We start from the raw sequence: 21,153 nt of genomic DNA, 5'->3' as shown, positions 1-21,153 counted from the left end.
TTTATGTTTTTTATTTTTAATACATTTGGAAAAAATTCCAAAAACATGTTTTCGCTTTGTCATTATGGGGTATTGTGTGTAGATTGATGAGGGAAAAAAAAGATTTAATACATTTTAGAATAAGGCTGTAACGTAATTTTTTGGGGAAAAGGTCAAGGGGTCTGAATACTTTCCGAGTGCACTGTATGTAATATTCGGCTGAGGTTATCCAAGGATAAACGCTTTTTAACAAAACCGCTTTGGTCCGTGTGGACAAATTTGGGTAAGTAAGTCTCGGAACGACAACATTTTGGAAAATATCTGTGTTTATCAAAAATAGGGGACGATGGTGAGAACACTGGGTGGCATCCTTACCTTTTTTTAATAAAAGCTAAATTTGTGCTGTATTCACATCTCTCCCAAATGAACCTTTGTGAAGAGCTGTATTAATCATTTCGAGCAATAGTGGACCCTAATTGATTCCCAAATTTTAAAATAAACCTCAGGAGGAATACCGTACCATCCAGATGATTTGCCTTTATTCATGCTATCCAATGCCCTTTAAGAACCTTGAGAGGGATTTGGGCTCCCAGCGAGGTGGCTTCCTTTGTTGAGAGACTAGGAGTTCTTAATTCTTTTAAAAAGGACAGTCTGACTTGGTGTGGATTTACAATCAGAGGTGTACTGTTCTTTATAGAAGTGCTAAAATATTTTATTGATTAATTTGGGTTCTGATAGTAATTCCCCTGTTTCAGATTCAATAGTTGCTATATCAGCTAATTGATCATTACTCCGTAGCTTGTTGGCCAGTAAACGACTGGGACGATTACCATGGAAGTAATGGTTGAGTCTTACTTGATGGATGGCAAATTCTGCTCTCTGTCTTATGAATAAATTAAGTTCCGTCTTGACTTTGGAAAGAGTAATAGCTACCTGGTCTGAAAAGAGTGTTTGTTAAGAACGCTCTAACAAAGTTAACAACATTTCCAAATCGGATATCTTCTTTAATTGTGATTTATTCAACCCAGATGCAAATGCAGTTGCATTATTTTTAATAAAACCTTTGGTGGCATACCATTGAATCCGGGGGTCATCAACTTAATTTTTGTTGATCATTATGAATTAATTTAGTTCCATTTCAAATTGATCACAGAATGTAGGATTTTGTAGTAATGAAACGTTGAAACGCCATCTTGTGGCTCTTTTAGGAGATCCTGAAATTTGCAGTTGGCAGTAGTAAGCCCGGTGGTCAGAAAAGCTCATATGTTGAATTTGGTGTAGATAATAGTATGAAATCGATTCGTGAGAATGATTTATGCCTGTTTGAGTAGAAAGTGTACTCTTTTGCTTTAGGATGACGTTGTAATCAGAGAGTATATGCTGGAGAGCATTGGTTGCATGTGGATTGTAGTTGGTCTTATTATATTTGTCCCGCATGTCCAAAATGCCACTCATGTCTGTCCCAATAACCAGATGGAATTCAATTAATAAAAAAATATGCTGCTCAGAGAAGCCAAAAAATGTACAGCGCTTACATACCCTTTGACTTATTCCAAATGTTGTTGTGTTACAGACGGAATTCAAAATTGATTAAATATATGTTTTTTCTCACCCATCTAAACAAAATAAACCAGAATGACAAAGTGAAAACATGTTTTTAGAAATGTTAGCAAATGTATTGAAAATGAAATACAGAAATATCTGATTTATATAAGTATTCACACCCCTTTGCTATGACACTCCGATTTGGCTCAGGTGCATCCAATTTCCTTTGATCATCATTGAGATGTCACTACAACTTGATTGGAGTCCACTTGTGGCCAATTCAATTGTTTGGACATGATTTAGAAAAAAACACACCTGTCTATATAAGGTCATAGTTGACAGTGCATGTCAGAGCAGAAACTATACCATGAAGTCTGGGGAAGGGCATAAAACAATATATTTGTTTATCTGGGGAAGGGTATAAAACAATTTCTAGAGTGTTGACAGTTTCCAAGACGACAGTGGTCCCCATCATTGGGAAATGGAAAGAATACGGAACTACCCAGACTCTGCCTAAAGCTGTCCGTCCAACCAAACTGAACAACCGGGCAAGAAAGACCTAGGTCAGGGAGGTGAACAAGAACCTAATGACCACTCTGACATAACTACAGAGTTCCTTGGCTGAGATGGGAGAACCTTCCAGAAGGACAACAGTCTCTACAGAGAAAAAGGCACATGACAGCACGCCTGGAGTTTGCAAAAAGGCATGGAAAGACTCTCAGAGCATAAGGCAAAAGATTGTGGTCTGATGAGACAAACATTTTACTCTTTGGCCTGAATGCAAAACGCTATGCATGGAGAAAAACAGGTACAGCTCATCACCCGTCTAACACCATCCCTACCGTGAAGCATGGTGGTGGCAGCATCATGCTATGGGGATGCTTTTCAGCAGTAGGGACTGGGAGACTGGTAAGGATAGAGGGAACAATGAATGGAGGCAAATACAAGCAAATCCTTGATGAGAACCTGCTTCAGAGTGCAAACGACCTTAGACTGGGGCGAAGATTTACATTCCAACAGGACAACGATCCCAAGCACACAGCCGAAGCACGGCTGGAATGGCTTCAGAACAAGAATGTGAAAGTCCTTGAGTGGCCCAGCCAAAGCGCAGACTTGAATCTCATTGAAAATCTGTGAAAAGACTTGAAGACTGCTGTTCACCGCCGCACCAGATCTAATTTAACAGAGCTTGAGAAAGATTGGGAGAAAATCCCCAAATCCAGATGTGCAAAGTTGATACAGACATACCCCAGACTACTCAAAGCTGTAATCGCCGCCAAAGATGCTTCTACAAAGTATTGATTCAGGGGTGTGAATACTAATGTAAATGAGATATTTCTGTATTTAATTTTCAATACAGTTCAAGACAGCTGACATTTTTAATTTTCGAATTTCTTTAGAGAATAGATAGCGTTGCCATAATTTTTAAAAATAATGTATTATTAATGGTGTAATTGTTATCTTTAGTGTTAATAAGCCCATGAATGTGAAACAAAAAGCAGGACCCACAGGGAAACCCACCCATTGGTCTTCCCCCCCATGTGAACCATTCCCCCCAGGGTATGTGCAAGAAATGCAGTCTATAATCTAGATCTTCACAGTAAGCCAAGTCCTCCCTGAGAAATAAATTCAGCAGCGTAAACAGAGGGATAGAAAAAGAAAAAAGGAATTGTGTGGTAGCCTATATTGGACTGGCTATCTATCCTAAACAGTTTAGCCCATAGGGATGCAATGCGTTGTAGCCCCACAAGGAAGCAACGACAGTCTGTATGACACTTCAATATATTGTCCATTGTTCATTAATTGGCGGGGAGTCATCATTGTCTAAATATCCTGGACCATAGGCAATATAATAATAATGAAGTCCAATGTTCAGCAATAATAATAATAATGATAGGGTTCCTTTTACCCAATTGAGGGGGTGTCCTCATCATTGTCTTATGCTGAGGGCAGCATCACAGCCATAGCCATGATTGTGCATGGATAGCATACCTGAATATTGAGCCAGTCAAATTGGGGTTAGCCTAGATCTGTCGGCTAGTCCCCTTGTGTGTTATGCTTGATGTGCTTCTCGAAGAAGTCTTGAGCCGCCTTGGCAGTGGAAAATGTGTGTGTTGTATTCTGGATGGTCAAGATGAGTTTTGCCAGGTGAATGAAGCCGCATCTCAGGTTTAGCTTGCGTAGCTGGGGTCGGCCACTTTCTTAATATCAATTGATTTTAGTTCCTTTACAACTTCCGAGAGTACAATCTCTGTAAAATGAAATAGATGAACTGTAGGCTTGGCTTGTGGCAGTTTCATGCACAGGCTAATTTGAGATATTAGGATGGGTTTCATTATCAAATAAATGCCCAGCCTTAGCAAAATGCTCATTAAACATGGCAAGCAGTTTATTCTTGTCTGTCATGTCAATTGAATTCTAGGTACATTTCAGCAGAATACCAGTGGAATTTGTGTTAGCATTAATGGACTTGGTTTTCCATAATTTTGACTGGTTATTGAGGTTTGCACTAGTAGATTCGTAATAGGACGCAAGGTAGCCTAGCGGTTAGAGCGTTGCTCTAGTAACCAAAAGGTTAGTTCCCCTAGCCGACAAGATGAAAAATCTGTCTGTGCCCTTGAGCAAGGCACTTAAACCTAATTGCTCCAGGGTTGCTGTTGAACCCAACATATATGCTTGTTTTACTCCAATGTTTGTAAACAACAAATGTAAACAAACACTGTATAGCCTCAACTTAAACTATAAAAAAAATATCACATTTACATTTTAGTCATTTAGCAGACGCTCTTATCCAGAGCGACTTACAGTTAGTGAATACATATATATATATTTTTTATACTGGCCCCCTGTGGGAATCGAACCCACAACCCTGGCGTTGCAAACGCCATGCTCTATCAACTGAGCTACATCCCTGCCGGCCATTCCCTCCCCTACCCTGGATGACGCTGGGCGAATTGTGCGCCGCCCATTAGTCTCCCGGTCGCGGCCGGCTGCGACAGAGCCTGGATTCTAACCAGGATCTCTAGTGGCACAGTTAGCACTGCGATGCAGTGCCTTAGACCACTGCGCCACTCAGGAGACGCTCCACCTCCCTCTTACGTTGTAAAACTTCTCAAGGAAGGAGGCCATCATGTTGTAAAAAAGACTGCTGTGAGCATCTCATCTGGCCAAGCATCTCTTGATGTCTGGTCTGGCTGGCGGCTTCAGAATCCCTCAAGAACCCAGGGAGAGGGTCATCTTCTGCTCTTCCCCTCCGCCTTCGAGGGGTCGGTAGACTGGACTGCGTGGTTGGCCTCATTGGTGGGCACTTCGTGGCCATTAAGTCCCAAAGCTTCAAGTCTCTTGATCTCCACGCCTTCTACTGTGCCCATAACTGGATAATCTATGTCAAGAGAAGTTCTATTTCATTAAAATACTGAAAACGGATTGTGCCTCTCCCTGTTGTACTATTGTTGTATTTTATATTTTTATAAGCATTCTCAAGGGTGGACCATTTTCTGGCTACTTTGTCTGGATCTTTGAATTGGATGGACAGCTTGGCTGTCAGGTCCAGCCGAAGTATAATTTTTCCCCTTCACTGCCTTCGCCCTGGCATTCAGTTCTGCAAGGCTTTTTGGCAAACCTCTGCCACCTGCTTCCAAATTCTATTGCATTAAGTCAGTAAGAAAGAGGGTTTGCTCTCTACTGTATGATCCCCAGCTAGTTGGTTCAGGGGCAACTTGAGGGGTTTGTTTTGATCCTGATCAATGAGCAAATTCATGTTCTTGTCTGCGTACACTGAAACCCAAGAGACAGGACAGGTCGTTTTAGCCTAGAGAACAAAACGGGCTAGAGAGGTTCCGGCCTGTTGTAGCCATTTACTGTTTTCGAAGGAATTATATACATTTTGGTGAGTGCTTAAATGTAATGGGATCGGGTAAAATAAGTTTTATAATGATAGCTATTAGCTATTTTCAACAGCATCTGCACTTGCTAGCTAGCGTTAGCTAGTGCTTTCTACTCTAGTGCCAGAGATGCTAGCAAGCTAGTAAACTATACGGAACAAAAACATAAACCAAACATGTAAAGTGTTGGTCCCATGTTTCATGAGCTGAAATAAAAAATCCCAGAAATGTTCCATATTCACAAAAAGCTTATTTATCTCACAAATGTTGTGCACAAATTTGTTTACATCCCTGTTAGTGAGTATTTCTCATTTGCCAAGATAATCCATCCACCTGACAGGTGTGGCATATCAAGAAGCTGATTAAACAGCATGATCATTACACAGCTGATCGTGGACTTCAGGAAACAGCAGAGGCAGCACCCCCCTATCCACATCAACGGGACTGCAGTGGAGAAGGTGAAAAGCTTCAAGTTCCTCGGCGTACACATCACTGACAATCTGAAATGGTCCACCCACAGAGACAGTGTGGTGAAGAAGGTGCAACAGCGCCTCTTCAACCTCAGGAGGCTGAAGAAATTCAGCTTGGCCCCTAAGACCCTCACAAACTTTTACAGATGCACAATTGTCGGCTGTATCACCGCTTGGTACGGCAACTGCACAATCCGCAACCGCAGGGCTCTCCAGAGGGTGGTGTGGTCTGCCCAACACATCACCGGGGGCATACTGCCTACCCTCCAGGACACCTACAGCACCCAATGTCACAGGACGGCCAAAAACATCATCAAGGACATCAACCACCCGAGCCACGGCCTGTTCACCCCGCTACCATCCAGAAGGTGAGGTCAGTACAGCTGCAACAAAGCTGGGACCGAGAAACTGAAAAAACTGCTTCTATCTCAAGGCCATCAGACTGTTAAATAGCCATCACTAGCCAGCTACCACCTGGTTACTCAACCCTGCACCTTAGAGGCTGCTGCACCAAATACATAGACATGGAATCACTGATCATTTTAATAATGGAACACTAGTCACTTTAATAACGCTTTACTCATCTCATATGTACAGTTGAAGTCGGAAGTTTACATACACTTAGGTTGGAGTCATTAAAACTCGTTTTTCAACCACTCCACAAATTTCATGTTAACAAACTACGGTTTTGGCAAGTCGGTTAGGACATCTACTTTGTGCATGACACAAGGAATTTTTCCAACAATTGTTTACAGACAGATTATTTCACTTATAATTCACTGTATCTCAATTCCAGTGGGTCAGAAGTTTACATACACCAAGTTGACTGTGCCTTTAAACAGCTTGGAAAATTCCAGAAAATGATGTCATGGCTTTAGAAGCTTATGATAGGCTAATTGACATCATTTTAGTCATTTGGAAGTGTACCTGTGGATGTATTTCAAGGCCTACCTTCAAACTCAGTGCCTCTTTGCTTGACATCATGGGAAAATCAAAAGAAATCAGCCAAGACCTCAGAAAAAAAATTGTAGACCTCCACAAGTCTGGTTCATCCTTGGGAGCAATTTCCAAACGCCTGAAGGTACCACGTTCATCTGTACAAACAATAGTACGGAAGTATAAACACCATGGGACCACGCAGCTGTCATACCGCTCAGGAAGGAGTTCTGTCTCCTAGAGATGAATGTACTTTGAACAACAGCAAAGGAACTTGTGAAGATGCTGAATGAAACAGGTAAAAAAGTATCTATATCCACAGTAAAACTAGTCCTATATCGACATAACCTGAAAGGCCGCTCAGCAAGGAAGAAGCAATTGCTCCAAAACCGCCATAAAAAAGCCAGACTACGGTTTGCAACTGCACATGGGGACAAAGATTGTACTTTTTGGAGAAATGTCCTCTGCTTTGATGAAACAAAAATAGAACTGTTTGGCCATAATGACCATCGTTATGTTTGGAGGAAAAAGGGGAACGCTTGCAAGCCGAAGAACCCCATCCCAACCGTGAAGCACCGGGGTGGCAGCATCATGCTGTGGGGGTGCATTGCTGCAGGAGGGACTGGTGCACTTCACAAAATAGATGGCATCATGAGGAAGGAAAATTATATGGATATATTGAAGCAACATCTCAAGACATCAGTCAGGAAGTTAAAGCTTGGTCACAAATGGGTCTTCCAAATGGACAATGACCCCAAGCATACTTCCAAAGTTGTGGCAAAATGGCTTAAGGACAACAAAGTCAAGGTATTGGAGTGGCCATCACAAAGCCCTGACCTCAATCCTATAGAACATTTGTGGGCAGAACTATTAAAGCGTGTGCGAGCAAGGAGGCCTACAAACCTAACTCAGTTATACCAGCTCTGTCAGGAGGAATTGAGTGTATGTAAACTTCTGACCCACTGGGAATGTGATGAAAGAAATAAAAGCTTAAATAAATCACTCTCTACTATTATACTGACATTTCACACTCTTAAAATAAAGTGGTGATCCTAACTGACTTAAGACAGGGGATTTTTACTACGATTAAAAGTCAGGAATTCTGAAAAACTGAGTTTAAACGTATTTGGCTAAGGTGTATGTAAACTTCCGACTTCAACTGTATATACTGTATTCTACTGTAATTTAGTCAATGCCATCTGACATTGCTCGTCGTAATATTTATATATTTCTTAATTCCATTCTTTTATTTTTTGATTTTTGTGTATTGTTGTGAATTGTTAGATACTACTGCACTGTTGGAGCTAGGAACACAAGCATTTCACTACACCCGCAATGACATCTGCTAAATATGTGTATGTGACCAATACGATTTGATTTGATTTGACAGGTGCACCTTGTGCTGGGGACAATAAAAGGCCACTCAAAATGTGCAGTTTTGTCACACAACACAATGCCACAGATGTCTCAAGTTTTGACGGAGCATGAAATTGGCATGCTGAATGCAGGAATGTCCACCTGAGCTGTTGCCATAGAATTGAATGTCTTTCTGACAAAATTAGAAACGTGTAATATCTGAAAATGTAGTTAGCTAGACTATCTTACCCGTATACATGGATGAACGCTTCTCCCGCTCTGTCACGGATGCCATGGTTGCCCTTAGTTTGAAGATGTAATCCGGAGACAGGTGTTTTATACAATAGCCTTCTGTGTGTTCTCTTTTCGAGTCCGTCTGCATATTTACACTCTAAATGCCAGAATTTCTCCATCTCCTTAGCTGTCATACTCTAATTCCACTGATTTCAAAACTCGGTCCTCCAGAAAGTGGAGAGCAACACTTATGCAGTTCTATTACGTGATATCTTTAGAAAGGATTACCTACACATACTGACCAGCTCATGTTATAGACAGAAGCGTGCTACATGGCAGACCAAACCGAACTCATCTCTCGGTATGTCCAGTCCACTCATTATCTCAGCCAATCATGGCTAGCGGGAAGGTTGCTGTCTTTTTCCGTAGCTAAACCAACTAGGCTCGTAATTTAACAATTATATTCGTATTTACAGATGGCATAAAAGTTGGTTATTAAGGCACATGAAAGTTCACATGTTCCAGAAGGAATTTCTGCCAAAAAATGCATTTTGATTTTTTAAAAAAGTTTACGTTCAAATGGCGCTCCTTTGAAGTAGTGACATACGCCTAGTTTCCTGAAACAAGTCACAAATAAAGATAATACCCTTCCTACTTTCTAATCACATAATTAAATATATTAATTCATGTGCACCACACATTTGTTAAAGCTATAGTTCCCTGAAATGACAAATACACTATATCCTATTGATAACCTATTGAAGTTTAAAAGCTTAGCTCTGGATGAGTAAACTGATATATTTTCTGGTCTCTGACACCCAAAGTCAGTAAACTACAGTACTTGCTAGTTATCAATAAAATGTGGTAAGTTTGTAATTTTAGTGAAATACCCCTTCCACAGAGGTTTTCGTATCGATATAGACCAAGACAAAAACACTTATGCCTCTCCTAAGAGCCTTAAACATGCTCTAAGGCACCTGCATTTATTTATTTTACCATAAAGAGCTTATGTTATGGCCATTCTTCTGAAAAAGTAGTGATTTAAAAAATATATACTTTAAAAAGAGGACCAGAACCTATTATATGAATAAAGGACTTGGGACTATAAGGTTCTATCAGCAAAATATATAGTTTTGAAATAATTAGTACTTTTCAAGTCCCAGATCTCAGAACTGTTTTGTGATGTCTTCCTCTTTCATGACTCAATAAGTATATCAGCTTACATACAAATATTTTTAATTGACAACCCAGCATTGTTTGATTGGATTGCAGATGGAACCTTATAGCACCAAGTTAAAAGGTGTTTGCGCAGATAGAACTTTATGATTTACAAAATATTCATCTTAAATGTACTTTTTTTTTCTCTGACATCGCCAAAGGTATGTGGACACACAAATGAGTGGATTCGGCTATTTCAGCCACACCCGTTGCTGACAGGTGTATAAAATCGAGCACACAGCCATGCAATCTCCATAGACAAACACTGGCAGTAGAATGGGCTCAATGACTTTCAACATGGCACCGTCATAGGATGCCACCTTTCCAACAAGTCAGTTTGTAAAATGTCTGCCCTGCTAGAGCTTCCCTGGCAACTGTAAGTGCTGTTATTGTGAAGTGGAAACGTCTAGGAGCAACAACAGCTCAGCCGTGAAGTGGTAGGCCACACAAGCTCACAGAACAGGACTGCCGAGTGCTGAAGCGTGTAAAAATCATCTGTTGCAACACTCACTACCGAGTTTCAGCATGACAATGCAACCATGCGGAAAGCGAGGTCCATACAGAAATGGTTTGTCGAGATCGGTGTGTAAGAACTTGACTGGCCTGCACAGAGCACTGACCTCAACCCTATCGAACACCTTTGGGATGAAATGGAACGCCGACTGCGATTCAGGCATGTTCAAGATAACATGTATAGGGTCTGTGGAGATATTCACAATTACTGTAATAATAATCGCAGAATCTTGAACGGCATTGATGACTTGCACCATGTACTTTTAATGTAAAAAAGCATTCCAGGTCATTTGGTTCTGCTATTAGATGAAGCACAGTGATAACACATTAATCTGTTGTATAAACAAACTAAATATCTGACATTGTATTCCCATTTTAACTTTTATGTGCTTTTAAGTGGTTGAAAACGCAGTGATACACATTTGGGTGACAACTACACCAAACATCTAACACTGTTTTTCCATTGGAATTTGGTTGTGCTTTTAGATGGTTGAAACCATAGTGATAACACATTGGAAATTCAACTAACTTTATAAAACCAAATATTACCCAATTATCCATGTTGAAATGATGTGGTGTGCCCAGTGGGTAGTTTAAGTACAGTGCCTTCAGAAAGTATTCATACCCATTGACTTATTCAACATTTTTGTTGTGTTACAGCCTGAATTAAAAATGGATGACATTTATTTTTTTCTCACCCATCTACACAAAATACCCCATAATGACAAAGTGAAACATGTTTTTATAATAAATAAATAAATATGAAATACAGAAACATCTCATTTACATAAGTATTCACACCTGTGTCATTACATGTTAGAATCACCTTTCAGGGTAAGTCAGCTCTGTCAAGTTGGTTGTTGATCATTGCTAGACAGCCATTTTCAAGTCTTGCCATATATTTTCAAGCGGATTTAAGTCAGTACAAAACAGTAACTAGGCCACTCAGGAACATATAATGTCGTCTTGGTAAGCAACTCCATTGTATATTTGGACTTGTGTTTTAGGTCATTGTCCTGCTGAAAGGTGAATTTGTCTCCCAGTGTCTTTTGTAAAGCAGACTGAACCAGATTTTCCTCTAGGATTTTTCCTGTGCTTAGGTCTATTCTGTTTCTTTTTATCCTAAAAAACTCCCTTGTCCTTGTCGATGACTAGCATACCCATAACATGATGCAGCCACCACCATGCTTGAAAATATGAAGAGTGGTACTCAGTGATGTGTTGTGTTGTGTTGGATTTGTCCCAAACATAACGCTTTTTATTCTTTGCCACATTTCTTTCAGTTTTACTTTGGTTCCTTACTGCAAACAGGATGCAAGTTTTAGAATATTGTTATTCTGTACAGGCTTCCTTCTTTTCACTCTCCCATTTATGTTAGTAATGTCGAGTAACTACAATGTTGTTAATCCATCTTCCGTTTTCTCCTATCACAGCCAATAAACTCTGTAACTGTTTTAAAGTCACCATTGGCCTCATGGTGAAATCCCTAAGCGGTTTCCTTCCTCTCCGGCAACTGAGTTAGGAAGGACTCCTGTATCTTTCTAGTGACTGGGTGTATTGATACACTATCCAAAGTGTAATTAATAACCTCACCATGCTGTAAGTCGCTCTGGATAAGAGCGTCTGCTAAATGACAAAAATGTAAATGTAAAAATGTAAAGGTATATTCAATGTCTGCTTTTCTTTTTACCGATCTACCAATAGATGCCCTTCTTTGCGAGGCATTGGAAAACCTCCCTGGTCTTTGTGGTTGAGTCTGTGTTTGAAATTCACTGCTCAACTGAGGGACCTTACAGAAAATTGTATGTGTAGGGTACAGAGATGAGGTAGTCATTCAAAAATCATGTTAACACTATTATTGCACACGGAGTCCATGCAACTTATGTGACTTGTTAAGCAAATATTTACTCCTGAACTTATTTAGGCTTGCCATAACAATGACGTTGAATACTTATTGACTCAAGACATTTCAGCTGTTAATTTGTCATTAATTTATAAAAGATTTGAAAAATATAATTCCACATTATGGGGTATTGTGTGTAGGCAAAAATCTCATTTGAATCCATTTTAAATTCAGGTGTAACACAATAAAATTTAGAAAAAGTCAAGGGGTATGTGTTACAAATGCACAGAGGCTTGTTGTGCAATTAAACTTAACGTCTTTACTTCAGATCAACATGTTAACAACTCGTACAAACTCACTCATCCAATCCTCACACCTCCGTTCACGCACAATGTGTCTGATACATTCTTGAAGCAACAGTATTCAATACTCAACTGAGGTACGACACCATATTACTGAACACAACAGTGTGAATACTAACTGATCAACACTGAAAATTCTATATTTATACATCATAAATGTATCATTGACATCAATTTACGTTGGAAGGTAAAACCAAATAATTTATCGATGTGGCTGTAAATGCTTCATCATCATACTCCATCAGCCAGTGTACTTCAATAAGACAAAGTGCAAATATTTACTCTATGTGCTACCATTTGGAATTATAGGGCAGTGTGCAATGGACTGCTGAAATACCTGGGTCGTATATAACAATATATTCCACTCATTAACTGAATTTCTAGACTGTAAGCTGATGAATTTTGTCAAGCAGACAATACTTGTCAACTGATACTGTATCAGTTGACAAGTCACATAGAAAAGGTGATCTTGTACAATGTTGCATGGGGCAGAAATGGCATAAACACATTGTGCTCCACCAATATCTTTTGACTGTAGGCTACTGCTTAACAATACATTCTAACCCTATATCTGATTATTTCCTCTATGTACAGTATGTAATACTTTTTATAATACTGTATGGAAAACAGTATTTACCATCTATAATTCCTTCTATTCAGCACTTCAAAAAGAACAGTTGTGAAAATTGTATCATGTATTTTTTACTATTGGATAAATGTTAGTTAAAATGACTAAATGTGGGGCCTATCATTATCTCATGTATTGGTGACTAAACCAAATGTTCTCATGGTATTTCATGAGAAACTTTGATTTTGCATGAATGACTCAGGGGTGAAAGATGTGTTCAACTCCAATGAATGCACAATAAAACGTTTGGAACATACAGTAAGATAGAGAGCATTACAAGTGTTATCAGTTTAGAGTTTTGTACTTTGGATGCGTTTTGACAGGAAGCCAAATCCAGATCTTTTGAGAATTAATTGGCATATCTTTTCCCAAATGTGTAAACAGCAAAAAAACACATGGAATCTGATCTTTTAGTTCAGATTTATATCACATCTATATGTGGATCTTAGTACTGATACAATTCAGTCCCCAGCCTGGACGTTTATACCGGCAGCCCAATGCTGATCTTTTGCCCAATTATTGGTCAAAATATACTTTTGTTCTGAAGTGTTTTTTTTACCACTACAACTACCCCAACTTTTAAAGAAACAGTGACAGGAAATGAGCATTGCATCTGTGTGTTACTTTAGAGGCTACATCAGTGTGAATTAGCAAATCTGATATGTGTCACATATAAAACTGTCAGAAAAAAAGATTGGATGTTAACAAAATAATCAGAATACGGTTGTTAGGGTGGCTGTGTAAACACAGCCTTAGTGTTTTGAAAATATACCACCTGCATCTGAAAAATGCGCAAAAGTGATTGAAAAAAACTGTAAATCAATCCAGGCCAGGACTTTTTAAGAAAGTTAGAAAGTGGCTGATGATGAATTAAACATATGCTTATGGCATATCAACAGCATTTCTAAGAAAACACTTGGAAAGTGGAGATGACATAGAACGTCAAAAAGTAAACATTGTGACGTGTATCCATGCGTATCCACTTTTTATGTGTATTGTATATGACAATTTTATTTATGCATTGTACAGTGTGTGTGTGTGTGTGTGTGTGTGTGTGTGTGTGTGTATACAGATGAAGTCGGAAGTTTACATACACCTTAGCTAAATATATTTAAACTCTGTTTTTCACATTTCCTGACATTTAATCCTAGTACAAACTCCCTGTCTTAGGTCAGTTAGGATCACCACTTTATTTTAAGAATGTGAAATGTCAGAATAATAGTAGGGAGAATTATTTATTTCAGCTTTTATTTATTTCATCACATTCCCAGTGGGTCAGAAGTTTACATACACTCAATTAGTATTTGGTAGCATTGCCTTTAAATTGTTTAACTTGGGTCAAAAGTTTCAGGTAGCCTTCCACAAGCTTCCCACAATAAGTTGGGTGAATTTTGGCCCATTCCTCCTGACAGAGCTGTTGTAACTGAGTCAGGTTTGTAGGCCTCCTTGCTCGCACACGCTTTTTCAGTTCTGCCCACAAATGTTCTATAGGTTGAGGTCAGGGCTTTGTGATGGCCACTCCAATACCTTGACTTTGTTGTCCTTAAGCCATTTTGGCACAACTTTGGAAGTATGCTTGGGGTCATTGTACATTTGGAAGACCCATTTGTGACCAGGATTTAACTTTCTGACTGATGTCTTGAGATGTTGCTTCAATATATCCACATAATTTTCCTTCCTCATGATGCCATCTATTTTGTGAAGTGCACCTGTCCCTCCTGCAGCAAAGCACCCCCACAGCATGATGCTGCCACCCCTGTGCTTCACGGTTGGGATGGTGTTCTTCGGCTTGCAAGCAACCCCAATTTTCCTCCAAACATAATGATGGTCATTATGGCCAAACCGTTCTATTTTTGTTTCATCAGACCAGAGGACATTTCTCCAAAAAGTACAATCTTTGTCCCCATTTGCAGTTGCAAACCGTAATCTGTTTTTTTTTATGGCGGTTTTGGAGCAGTGGCTTCTTCCTTGCTGAGAGGCCTTTCAGGTTATGTCGATATAGGACTCGTTTTACTGTGGATATAGATACTTTTGAACCTGTTTCCTCCAGCATCTTTACAAGGTCCTTTGCTGTTGTTCTGGGATTGATTTGCACTTTTCGCACCAAAGTGCGTTCATCTCTAGGAGACACAACGTGTCTCCTTCCTGAGCGGTATGATGGCTGCGTGTTCCCATGGTGTTTATAATTGCGTACTATTGTTTGTACAGATGAACGTGGTACCTTCAGGCATTTGGAAATTGCCCCCAAGGATGAACCAGACTTGTGGAGGTCTACAATGTTTTTTCTGAGGTCTTGGCTGATTTCTTTTGATTTTCCCATGACGTCAAGCAAAGAGGCACTGAGTTTGAAGGTAGGCCTTGAAATACATCCACAAGTACAACTCCAATTGACTCAAATTATGTCAATTAGCCTATCAGAAGCTTCTAAAGCCATGACATCATTTTCTGGAATTTTCCAAGCTGTTTAAAGGCACAGTCAACTTAGTGTATGTAAACTTCTGACCCACTGGAATTGTGATACAGTGAATTATAAGTGAAATAAACTGTCTGTAAACAATTGTTGGAAAAATTACTTGTGTCATGCACAAAGTAGATGTCCTAACTGACTTGACAAAACAATAGTTTGTTAACAAGAAATTTGTGGAGTGGTTGAAAAAAATAGTTTTAATGACTCCAACCTAAGTGTATGTAAACTTTAACTGTGTATATGTATGCATGTATTGCACCATGCACTTTTAATACAGTACCACAGAGTTATGGACTAACTGGTGAACCCAACAGGCAATACCCAACTGGGATATTTATTAAATTAAACTTCTGTACACTACAAACAAACAAAAATACTGCTTTTATACGCTAAAAACACTGCATACATATATAGTATCTGGCTTAATGGTTAGAAAATAAATGTTATTGCACTGTATTTTCCACAAAGGTTTGATGCAAGATTATATTAAAAGGTAAGGATTTAAATATTCCCAACAACCTCTATTCTTGATGTGTTAGTTTCACTGAGGTCCTATCGTTATTGTTAAATATGTAACTGTAGTGAATTTGTAACACTTCATATGAAGTATTTTGCAATTCCTGCAAATTCTTGCCTAAAGGATAAGATTGTGCTATTCTTGATGGTATGTAATATGTAGAGTATTTTTAGTTATTGGCTGTACCATTATGCATTTTTTGTTATCAAATAAATCACACTCTGTAAGGAGTGTATATCAAAGAGTGGGCCAACAATAAAAATGTCAACAATTAAGCAAATGCATACCATGCCATTTTCCCAATAATTATTTATATAATGTAGTGCTCAAGGAACGATTCATCTATGAGAGTAACACAAATATTTTAAACATGATTTCAAGCTTTACATAATTTGTTTACCAAGTCTCTAATTACAACAAATGCATAAACAATTGAGTATCAGGTCCTTAGTTTTGTGGGTATGATAATGCAAGATAATTGCACTAATCTCTTGTACAAAATTCATGTTTTTCAAACTCAAGAGGTATATTTATTAGTTAGTTTTGTTTCTTTGTATACTATAAAAGAAGAGTGAGAATATTTTTGGCAGGAAACTGTTTAATTGAAATGGCATATATTGCTGTTATCTGTAGGGTGTGGTGGGTTTTCCTGGTGAGATGAAATGTAAACTCATTATTTCACTCTCTAATTTGAAGAAGTTTTATTTTGTGCTGTGATTTTGTGTTTTGGAAAATTGATAGTCCATGGAATAGGTCTATATGGAAATATGATTTTCAGCGGTTTAGATGGTACAATGATTCTCTACACTAAACATTGCTTGTTTTGTCATATAAACTGAAATTGTAGAATTTTAGCAACCAGGCAATGGCGGAGCGATTTCTACATATTGTGCTTAGTAGAGGAGCAAGAGTCCACTGTACTTCTATTTGCTAGTAGGCTTGTAGTGCACCACAACTGAATAGCATGTATTGTGAGCATGTTTGCCTGTTTGTTTATTTTCTGCACACTGAATTTAAGTAAACAGGTTAATAATAAACAGTTACAATCCAAAATGGATGCAGTTTGACAAATGTAGTGATATACCTGTTTATAACACCACCCGCCACTGTGACAAAAGCTTGACAGCTGGGAGTTCCTGCAGTAACACTTTTGACCGGGGCTGAGCTTGCATTTTTTTGCTGAATGGCTTCCTTTACTAGAATTGAAGGATGTGTGAGTGTTCCATGACATGGTGAAATAACTGAAAAACAGGAACTGTGGACAGAGGAAAAATTATGGGGCATTGGCTTGTTTAACCACTTCAATTCTAATAGGAAAGCAGGTCCTGGGAACTCCCTGTGTCTGCTGGGCATCAATTAAACTGAGCAAGAGTTAGACACTAACAAGTATACCAGGATGCTTTAGAGAACCAATTACAGTGGGGAAAAAAGTTTTTAATCAGCCACCAATTGTGCAAGTTCTCCCACTTAAAAAGATGAGAGGCCTGTAATTTTCATCATAGGTACACGTCAACTATGACAGACAAAATGAGAAAAAAAAATCCAGAAAATCACATTGTAGGATTTTTAATGAATTTATTTGGAAATTATGGTGGAAAATAAGTATTTGGTCAATAACAAAAGTTTCTCAATACTTTGTTATATACCCTTTGTTGGCAATGACACAGGTCAAACGTTTTCTGTAAGTCTTCACAAGGTTTTCACACACTGTTGCTGGTATTTTGGCCCATTCCTCCATGCAGATCTCCTCTAGAGCAGTGATGTTTTGGGGCTGTCGCTGGGCAACACGGACTTTCAACTCCCTCCAAAAATGTTCTATGGGGTTGGCTAGGCCACTCCAGGATCTTGAAATGTGTTTTGGATCATTGTCATGTATCGGTGTGTTTGGGATCATTGTCATGCTGAAAGACCCAGCCACGTTTCATCTTCAATGCCCTTGCTGATGGAAGGAGGTTTTCACTCAAAATCTCACGATACATGGCCCCATTCATTCTTTCCTTTACACGGATCAGTCGTCCTGGTCCCTTTGCAGAAAAACAGCCCCAAAGCATGATGTTTCCACCCCCATGCTTCACAGTAGGTATGGTGTTCTTTGGATGCAACTCAGCATTCTTTGTCCTCCAACTTTTTTTTACCAAAAAGTTCTATTTTGGTTTCATCTGACCATATGACATTCTCCAAATCCTCTTCTGGATCATCCAAATGCACTCTAGCAAACTTCAGACGGGCCTGGACATGTACTGGCTTAAGCAGGGGGACACGTCTGGCACTGCAGGATTTGAGTCCCTGGCGGCGTAGTGTGTTACTGATGGTAGGCTTTGTTACTTTGGTCCCAGCTCTCTGCAGGTCATTCACTAGGTCCCCCCGTGTGGTTCTGGGATTTTTGCTCACTGTTCTTGTGATCATTTTGACCCCACGGGGTGAGATCTTGCGTGGAGCCCCAGATCGAGGGAGATTATCAGTGGTCTTGTATGTCTTCCATTTCCTAATAATTGCTCCCACAGTTGATTTCTTCAAACCAAGCTGCTTACCTATTGCAGATTCAGTCTTCCCAGCCTGGTGCAGGTCTACAATTTTGTTTCTGGTGTCCTTTGACAGCTCTTTGGTCTTGGCCATAGTGGAGTTTGGAGTGTGACTGTTTGAGGTTGTGGACAGGTGTCTTTTATACTGATAACAAGTTCAAACAGGTGCCATTAATACAGGTAACGAGTGGAGGACAGAGGAGCCTCTTAAAGAAGAAGTTACAGATCTGTGAGAGCCAGAAATCTTGCTTGTTTGTAGGTGACCAAATACTTATTTTCCACCATAATTTGCAAATAAATTCATTAAAAATCCTACAATGTGATTTTCTGGATTTTCTCTCTCTCAATTTGTCTGTCATAGTTGACGTGTACCTATGATGAACATTACAGGCCTCTCTCATCTTTTTAAGTGGGAGAACTTGCACAATTGGTGGCTGACTAAATACTTTTTTTCCCCACTGTAGCTGAAAGACCTTGAGAATAGGCATTTTTCACAACTGTTAAAATAGATTAAATACAGTGCCTACAGTATTCACACCCCTTGACTTTTTCCATATTTTTTTGTGTTACAGCCTTAATTTAAAATTGATAAAATGTAGATTTTTTTTTGTCACTGGTCTACACACAATACCCCATAATGTCAAAGTGGAATTATGTTTTTTGAAATATTTACAATATAATAAAATGAAAAGCTGAATTCAATAAGTATTCAAACCCTTTGTTATGCCAAGCCTAAATAAGTGCAGGAGTAAATATGTGCTTAACAAGGCACATAAGTTGCATGGACTCACTCTGTGTGCAATAATAGTTTTTGACATGATTTTTGAATAACTACCTGAACTCTGTACCCCACACATACATATAATTGTAAGGTCCATCAGTCAAGCAGTGAATTTCAAACACAGATTCAACCACAAAGACCAGGGAGATTTTCCAATGCCTCGCAAAGAAGGACCGCCACAGGAATGGAAGACCCAGAGTTACCTCTGCTGCAGAGGATAAGTTAATTAGAGTTACCAGCCTCATAAATTGCAGCCCAAATAATATGGTGTGGGGGTGCTTTTCTGGTGACACTGTCTATGATATTTTTAGTATTCAAGGCACACTTAACCAGCATGGCTACCACAGCATTCTGCAGCGATACGCCAACCCATCTGGTTTGGGCTTAGTGGGACTAGGCTGTCTCATCGCTGTCGGTGATCAGGCCTACCACCGTTGTGTTGTCAGCAAAGTTAATGATGGTGTTGGAGTCGTGCTTGGCCACGAAATCGTGGGTGAACAGGGAGTACAGGAGAGGACTAAGCACGCACCACTGAGGGGCCCCTGTGTTGAGGATCAGCGTGGCAGATGTGTTGTTGACTACCCTTACCACCTGGGGGCAGACCATCAGGAAGTCCAGGATCCAGTTGCAGAGGGAGGTGTTCTGTCCCAGGGTCCTTAGCTTAGTGACGAGCTTTGTGGGCACTATGGTGTTGAACGCTGTGCTGTAGTCAATAAAAAGCATTCTCACATAGGAGTTCCTTTTGTCCAGGTGGGAAAGGCAGTGTGGAGTGCGATTGAGATTGTGTCATCTGTGGATCTGTTGGGGCTGTATGCGAATTGGAGTGGGTCTAGGGTTTCCGGGATGATGGTGAGCCATGACCAGCCTTTCAAAGCACTTAATGGCTACCAACGTGAGTGCTACGGGGCTGTAGTCATTTAGGCAGATTACCTTCGCTTTCTTGGGCACAGGGACTATGGTGGTCTGCTTGAAACATGTAGGTATTACAGACTCGGTGAGGGAGAGGTTGAAAATGTCAGTGAAGACACTTGCCAGTTGGTCCGCGCATGCTCTGAGTACACGTCCTGGTAATCCGTCTGGCCCCGCGGCCTTGTGAATGTTGACCTGTTTAAAATGTCTTGCTCACATCAGCTACGGAGAGTGTGATCACACAGTCATCCTGAACAGCTGGTGCTCTCATGCATGCTTCAGTGTTGCTTGCCTCGAAGCAAGCATAAAAGGCATTTAGCCCGTCTGGTAGGCTCGTGTCACTGGGCAGCTCATGGCTGGGTTTCCCTTTGTAGTCCGTAATAGTTTGCAAGCCCTGCCACATCTGACGAGCGTCAGAGCCGGTGTTGTAGGATTCAATCTTAGTCCTGTATTGACGCTTTGCCTGTTTGATGTTTCGTCAGAGGGCATAGCGGGATTTCTTATAAGTGTCCGGATTAGTGTCCCGCTCCTTGAAAGCGGAAGCTCTAGCCTTTAGCTCGGTGCAGATGTTGCCTGTAATCCATGGCTTCTGGTTGGAATATGTACTTACGGCTGTGGGGACGACGTCGTCAATGCACTTATTGATGAAGCCGGTGACTGAGGTGGTATACTCCTCAATGCCAATGGATGAATCCCGGAACATATTCCAATCTCTGCTAGCAAAACAGTCCTGTAGCGTAGCATCCGCATCATCTGACCACTTCCATATTGAGCGAATCACAGGTACTTCCTGCTTTAGTTTGTGCTTGTAAGCAGGAATCAGGAGGATAGAATTATGGTCAGATTTTCAAAATAGAGGGCGAGGCAGATGCAGTCTCCACGAACGCGGGAACATTGCCTTTAAATTTAAGTCACGCTATAGCACGGACCTTCTGCGGTTCAGATTGAATCTAGGCCTTAAACTTCTAGAAAAGTTGTCATGCTACTTG

The 21,153-nt window shown here is 40.0% G+C and overlaps 1 protein-coding gene across 2 annotated transcripts in view; it reads left to right on the top strand.

Moving 5' to 3' along the window:
* The window catches only part of cpn1 (carboxypeptidase N, polypeptide 1), a 191,489-nt gene that overhangs the window by 17,958 nt on the left and 152,378 nt on the right, over positions 1 to 21,153 (top strand). The window lies entirely within an intron of this gene.

Source organism: Coregonus lavaretus (assembly GCF_964263955.1).
Source record: "Coregonus lavaretus genome assembly, chromosome: 1".
NCBI lineage: Eukaryota > Metazoa > Chordata > Actinopteri > Salmoniformes > Salmonidae > Coregonus > Coregonus lavaretus.
Note: the sequence above shows the minus strand (reverse complement) of the source record. Positions and strands in the feature narration are given on the sequence as shown.